The sequence below is a fragment of the Myxocyprinus asiaticus genome, chromosome 46 (genome assembly GCF_019703515.2).
Source record: "Myxocyprinus asiaticus isolate MX2 ecotype Aquarium Trade chromosome 46, UBuf_Myxa_2, whole genome shotgun sequence".
Classification (NCBI taxonomy): Eukaryota; Metazoa; Chordata; class Actinopteri; order Cypriniformes; family Catostomidae; genus Myxocyprinus; species Myxocyprinus asiaticus.
In genome coordinates this window covers 24,850,557-24,857,306 of record NC_059389.1, presented here as the reverse complement: position 1 = coordinate 24,857,306, position 6,750 = coordinate 24,850,557, and the positions used below count along the sequence as shown (strand labels likewise).

At 38.7% G+C, this 6,750-nt stretch overlaps 2 non-coding genes across 2 annotated transcripts; both read left to right on the top strand.

The window, feature by feature from the left end:
• The first annotated feature begins 3,519 nt into the window (after positions 1 to 3,519).
• Positions 3,520 to 3,592, top strand: trnar-acg (transfer RNA arginine (anticodon ACG)). The gene has a single exon. It is a non-coding gene; the product is annotated as a tRNA-Arg (tRNA).
• A 2,062-nt stretch (positions 3,593 to 5,654) lies between these two features.
• On the top strand, positions 5,655 to 5,727 carry trnar-acg (transfer RNA arginine (anticodon ACG)). The gene has a single exon. It is a non-coding gene; the product is annotated as a tRNA-Arg (tRNA).
• Positions 5,728 to 6,750: the final 1,023 nt, after the last annotated feature.

Genomic DNA, 6,750 nt, shown 5'->3' with positions numbered 1-6,750 from the left:
GTCGTTCAGTTTCCTCGGACAGACAAACAATTGTTCAGTGAGCTGGCTGTTATGAGTGCAGCAGATGACAAAATCATTCTATTGTCCCTTAAAAATATTCCACAAACACTCCAGCCAACAGGATGCATAAGCACAAAGAACGAACAGAATCAACCACAACTGTCCTGGAGGAGTGTTATTCAACAAAACAAGATCCAGCCGCTAGGCAGAACCAGCACGGAAAAACAGAATAGGCGCCCCGGTTTCTCGAATGGTCAAGTGTGTATTGAGCGAGTCAAATTCACTCGGACGCTGCATAAAAAAAATATGCCATGACTTACTCAGTCCGTCAACTTTATAAAAGACATCCTTGTGTAGGCATAAAGATATTTTGCTTAGTATCCATTCTCAATCTGGCCGGGAACTTCAGTGTAAAAGCGATCATCCATCCATGTAAAAGTTTCTTGAAGGAGTCATTCCACAAAACAAACTCCATCCGCTAGACGGAGCCAGCGCAAAAAGAAACAAAAAAGGTGCCCAGCTTCCTTAGACAGCCAGAGTAAGTACAGCAAGTTAATCCACTCTGGAGCTACATGATAAACCCCAAATGGCTTACTCACTCATTGTTTTTATAAAAGACAGTGCTTGCTTGGGGCACGTAAATACCCTGCAACCATCCTTCATTTCTATTCTCAGTCTGGCCGGAAACATCTGTGCAAAAGCGATCTTCCGTTGATGTAAGAGTTTCTTACATTCCTTGAACCAATCGCGTTTCTCTCTTGTCGAATTCACAAAGTCCGGGTACAAGAAAATATTGTGATTTTTCCAAGAAATCTTTCCTTTGCTCCTCGCCTCGCGTAACACAAGATCTTTATCGGATGATCTCAGAAATTTGGCCAGAATTGATCTGAGCCTGTCTCCCTCAGCAGATCTGCGAGCCGGGACTCTGCGAGCTCGCACGATTTCCAGCTTATGGCCTGTTATGTTGAGCAGACTTGGGAAGAGCTCATCCAGGAATTTCACCATATCTCTGCCCTCTTCATGCTCAGGAATTCCAACAATTTGTATATTGTTCCTTCGATTTCTATTTTCGAGATCTTCCAATTTTTCCAAAATGGATTTCAAATCTGTTTTGGATGCAGGCGGATTAGCGGATAATTCCCTTTCCAATGACTCAAGATAATCGATCTGTCTTTCAACTTCTGCCACTCTTGTGAATTTTGTTTCCATCGCCGTAATCGATCGACGTATTACAGCGAGATCCTCCAAGTCAGCAACAACATATGTCAGCATCACCAAGATGTTGGACAGTTGACACTGAATTTCTTCTCCCGAGGTCCGCAGGCCCGCCAGAGGTTTCAGCTAGAGTACATAAAATATGTCTTTTAATATCTCCAGAGTCTGAGGATTTTGACTTCTTTGCCATGTTTACTTCAAAGTACAAATATGTAACTGGGTGTATCAAATCTCACGAAATTAAACATGAAAATATTTTTAAAAACTAGCAAAATGCGCAGAGCCAGTCGCTCACACGTCTGCTTCTCGCATGGCGACACGTGACCCCCTAAACCGCAAGAATTTTATTAATTAAAGAGTAACAGAGGAGGGGCCTGGGTAGCTCAGCAAGTAAAGACACTGACTACCACACCTGGAGTCACAAGCTCAAATCCAGGGCATGCTGAGTGAATCCAGTCAGGCTTCCTAAGCAACCAATTGGCCCAGTTGCTAGGGTGGGCAGTGTCCCACTGGGTTAACCTCCTCATGGTCACAATAATGTGGTTCTCACTCTGGGTGGGGCACATCGAGAATAGTGTGAGCCTCCACACACACTAGGTCTCCACAGTAACACACTCAACAAGCCATGTGATAAGATGCATGGATTGACAGTCTCAGACTCAGAGGCAACTCTGCCACCCAGATTAAGGCAAGTCACTACACCACCACAAGGACCTAGAGCATATTGGGAAGAAAAGGGGAGAAAAAAAATAAATAAAAAAATACATAAAAAATAAATCAATAAAAGAGTAACAGTGGCTACAATTTCTCCAGAAGTGACAATTTTGTTCTTTTGAACACATGGGATGGAAATGCAGCTTTATTCATACATTGTTTTTACAATATTATGGTTTTTCACATATATTAAATTTGCGAACGCACCCAAGATATCAAAGATATTAGGTACCTAAAGATACCTATAAAAGGCATAAAACATGAATGTAATTGTTTCTTGAGGTTCAATATATTAAAATAGCCTTTAAGGGACATTTGCATTTCAGATTTGTATGAAACCACATCCCACCTCAGAATAAAAAAATAAAAAAGGTACAATTGTGATTTTAATTCTCGTACATTTTACATGTGAATTTGCGAAGAATAAATGTGAAATTGTGAGATATAAAGTCACAGTTGCGACGTGTAACCTCACAGTTACGAGAGGAAAAAATCCTCAATTACGAGAAATAAAGACACAATTGTGAGATTTAAAGTAAGAATGATCTTTTTCTTTTTTAATCCGAGGTGCGATCAAAGTGATATTTAGGATTGAGATAAACTCATATAAATGGCTACCGCTGTAATACCATTTCAAACATAAAATGTATTCTATTTTTTTATTTATATTTTTATAATTTTTACATTACTTTAGATATCATAATCTCTTTCCTCTTGAAGCCAAACTTTGACTATATTATCTTAATTTGTGTTTTGAAGATGAACGGAAGTTTTATGGGTTTGGAACAACATGAGGACGAGTAATTAATGACAGAATTTTAATTTTTGGGTGAACTATCCCTTTAAAATATAGCTGTGATTTTTGTCTCTTACAGTGGCAGTGAAGAAGAGGTTTCCCAATGTGTCCAGAGGAGCTTTGGGGATTGCAGTGAATTCTAAGCTAGGGGAACTGAGACTGCTTGTTAAAAAAAAAAAAAAAAAAAAAAAAAATATTTTTTAAGGACATTTTGAATGTTCCTTGCTTGATTTTTATTCAAATGTGTTACATACATGTTCACATTTTAGATATCAAATAAATATTTTCTTCAAATGTTACGTGTGTGTATTTTCTTGTATTGAAGTATATGGAGGGCAAAATATAATTTTTAATGCTTTTAAAATATATTTATATTTTCAAAAATGGCCAAAAAAAAGGATTTATGTAAATGTATTTTGACATATATTTTAGCAAATATATTTTTTTACCGTATGGGAATGGACCCATCTACAATTTACATACACAATGACGTCCTTCAACCTTAAAATATTGAAATGACATTAATATGTCATCTCCTTCGAAACATAATGCTGTTTGGGGATTTGTTTTGCTTACTGAACTGAAGTGAAAATTATAAGACTCGTTTTAAAAAAGTGATTCAATAGGCTGCTGTTGATTAGCTAGGTGGCTAACAACAATAACTAGCGTTGGTAAGTTTAAGCGACGTTGATTTTATTATACGCTACATACGGTTCAAGTATAATACACGCATCAGTTCTCGTTTTAAAACTTTAGAACAAGAGTGCTAACCATGTGAACGTCATCCATGTATCGGGCCAGTGGCGCAATGGATAACGCGTCTGACTACGGATCAGAAGATTCCAGGTTCGACTCCTGGCTGGCTCGGTTCATTTGAACTTTGAGTTGTTTGCGTAGACCTTTAGTTCGAGGCCCTGACAGCCTGACACACAACCTAATAATAATATTAACAGTCACCTTCTTTGAGACACGAACGAAATGATGTCTGCTGGTTTGTTTTGCTTACTGAACTAACTAAAGTGAACATTATAAGATTTGTTTATAAAATATATATATATATATATATATATATATACAGGTGCATCTCAATAAATTAGAATGTTGTGGAAAAGTTCATTTATTTCAGTAATTCAACTCAAATTGTGAAACTCGTGTATTAAATAAATTCAATGCACACAGACTGAAGTAGTTTAAGTCTTTGGTTCTTTTAATTGTGATGATTTTGGCTCACATTTAACAAAAACCCACCAATTCACTATCTCAAAAAATTAGAATATAGTGACATGCCAATCAGCTAATCAGCTCAAAACACCTGCAAAGATTTCCTGAGCCTTCAAAATGGTCTCTCAGTTTGGTTCATTAGGCTACACAGTCATGGGGAAGACTGCTGATCTGACAGTTGTCCAGAAGACGATCATTGACACCCTTCACAAGGAGGGTAAGCCACAAACATTCATTGCCAAAGAAGCTGGCTGTTCACAGAGTGCTGTATCCAAGCATGTTAACAGAAAGTTGAGTGGAAGGAAAAAGTGTGGAAGAAAAAGATGCACAACCAACCGAGAGAACCGCAGCCTTATGATTGTCAAGCAAAATCGATTCAAGAATTTGGGTGAACTTCAGAAGGAATGAACTGAGGCTGGGGTCAAGGCATCAAGACCCACCATACAAAGACATGTCAAGGAATTTGGCTACAGTTGTCGTATTCCTCTTGTTAAGCCACTCCTGAACCACAGACAACGTCAGAGGTGTCTTACCTGGGCTAAGGAGAAGAAGAACTGGACTGTTGCCCAGTGGTCCAAAGTCCTCTTTTCAGATGAGAGCAAGTTTTGTATTTCATTTGGAAACCAAGGTCCTAGAGTCTGGAGGAAGGGTGGAGAAGCTCATAGCCCAAGTTGCTTGAAGTCCAGTGTTAAATTTCCACAGTCTGTGATGATTTGGGGTGCAATGTCATCTGCTGGTGTTGGTCCATTGTGTTTTTTGAAAACCAAAGTCACTGCACCCGTTTACCAAGTAATTTTGGAGCACTTCATGCTTCCTTCTGCTGACCAGCTTTTTAAAGATGCTGATTTCATTTTCCAGCAGGATTTGGCACCTGCCCACACTGCCAAAAGTTGGTTAAATGACCATGGTGTTGGTGTGCTTGACTGGCCAGCAAACTCACTAGACCTGAACCCCATAGAGAATCTGTGGGGTATTGTCAAGTGGAAAATGAGAAACAAGAGACCAAAAAATGCAGATGAGCTGAAGGCCACTGTCAAAGAAACCTGGGCTTCCATACCACCTCGGCAGTGCCACAAACTGATCACCTCCATGCCACGCCAAATTGAGGCAGTAATTAAAGCAAAAGGAGCCCCTACTAAGTATTGAGTACATATACAGTAAATTAACGTACTTTCCAGAAGGCCAACAATTCACTAAAAATGTTTTTTTTATTGGTCTTATAATGTATTCTAATTTTTTGAGATAGTGAATTGGTGGGTTTTTGTTAAATGTGAGCCAAAATCATCACAATTAAAAGAACCAAAGACTTAAACTACTTCAATCTGTGTGCATTGAATTTATTTAATACACGAGTTTCACAATTTGAGTTGAATTACTGAAATAAATGAACTTTTCCACGACATTCTAATTTATTGAGATGCACCTGTATATATATTTTAAGTAGACTAGCTAGGTTTCTAACAACAACAATAACTAGCGTCTGTAATGAAGATTTCTTTATTAGCTATAAGCTTCCTTTGGATCAGGTACAGTTCAGTCCTCGTTTTCATTTGACAACTGAGCAACTTCCAATTCCGTGCCGATATGATAAAATAACGCCGTTCAATCAACACTTTACTATGGTTCAAGTACAATACACGCATCAGTTCTCATTTTAAAACTTTAGAACATGAGTACTAAACATGTATGTGAACATAATTCGCGTTTCGGGCCAGTAGCGCAATGGATAACGCGTCTGACTACGGATCAGAAGATTCTAGGTTCGACTCCTGGCTGGCTCGGTTCATTTGGATTATGACTCATTGAGTCGTTTGCCCTTAGCTTTACGTATTTCCCAAGAACTGATAGAAACACGTTGCAGGACAAACATACAGTAGACGAAAGTGAAGATTACAGATAATCGCAGGTGTCAAGTACAGTTCATTTGTTACAACTGAACTCATTCATTTTACATTTGAATACATTTCACCACGTCAGTTATCTTCATTTGCAGTCACAAGACTGTACATTTAAAATGCACATACAGGTGCATCTCAATAAATTAGAATGTCATGGAAAAGTTCATTTATTTCAGTAATTCAACTCAAATTGTGAAACTCGTGTATTAAATTAATTCAATGCACACAGACTGAAGTAGTTTAAGTCTTTGGTTCTTTTAATTGTGATGATTTTGGCTCACATTTAACAAAAACCCACCAATTCACTATCTCAAAAAATTAGAATATGGTGACATGCCAATCAGCTAATCAACTCAAAACACCTGCAAAGGTTTCCTGAGCCTTCAAAATGGTCTCTCAGTTTGGTTCACTAGGCTACACAATCATGGGGAACACTGCTGATCTGACAGTTGTCCAGAAGACAATCATTGACACCCTTCACAAGGAGGGTAAGCCACAAACATTCATTGCCAAAGAAGCTGGCTGTTCACAGAGTGCTGTATCCAAGCATGTTAACAGAAAGTTGAGTGGAAGGAAAAAGTGTGGAAGAAAAAGATGCACAACCAACCGAGAGAACCACAGCCTTATGATTGTCAAGCAAAATCGATTCAAGAATTTGGGTGAACTTCACAAGGAATGGACTGAGGCTGGGGTCAAGGCATCAAGAACCACCACACACAGACATGTCAAGGAATTTGGCTACAGTTGTCGTATTCCTCTTGTTAAGCCACTCCTGAACCACAGACAACGTCAGAGGCGTCTTACCTGGGCTAAGGAGAAGAAGAACTGGACTGTTGCCCAGTGGTCCAAAGTCCTCTTTTCAGATGAGAGCAAGTTTTGTATTTCATTTGGAAACCAAGGTCCTAG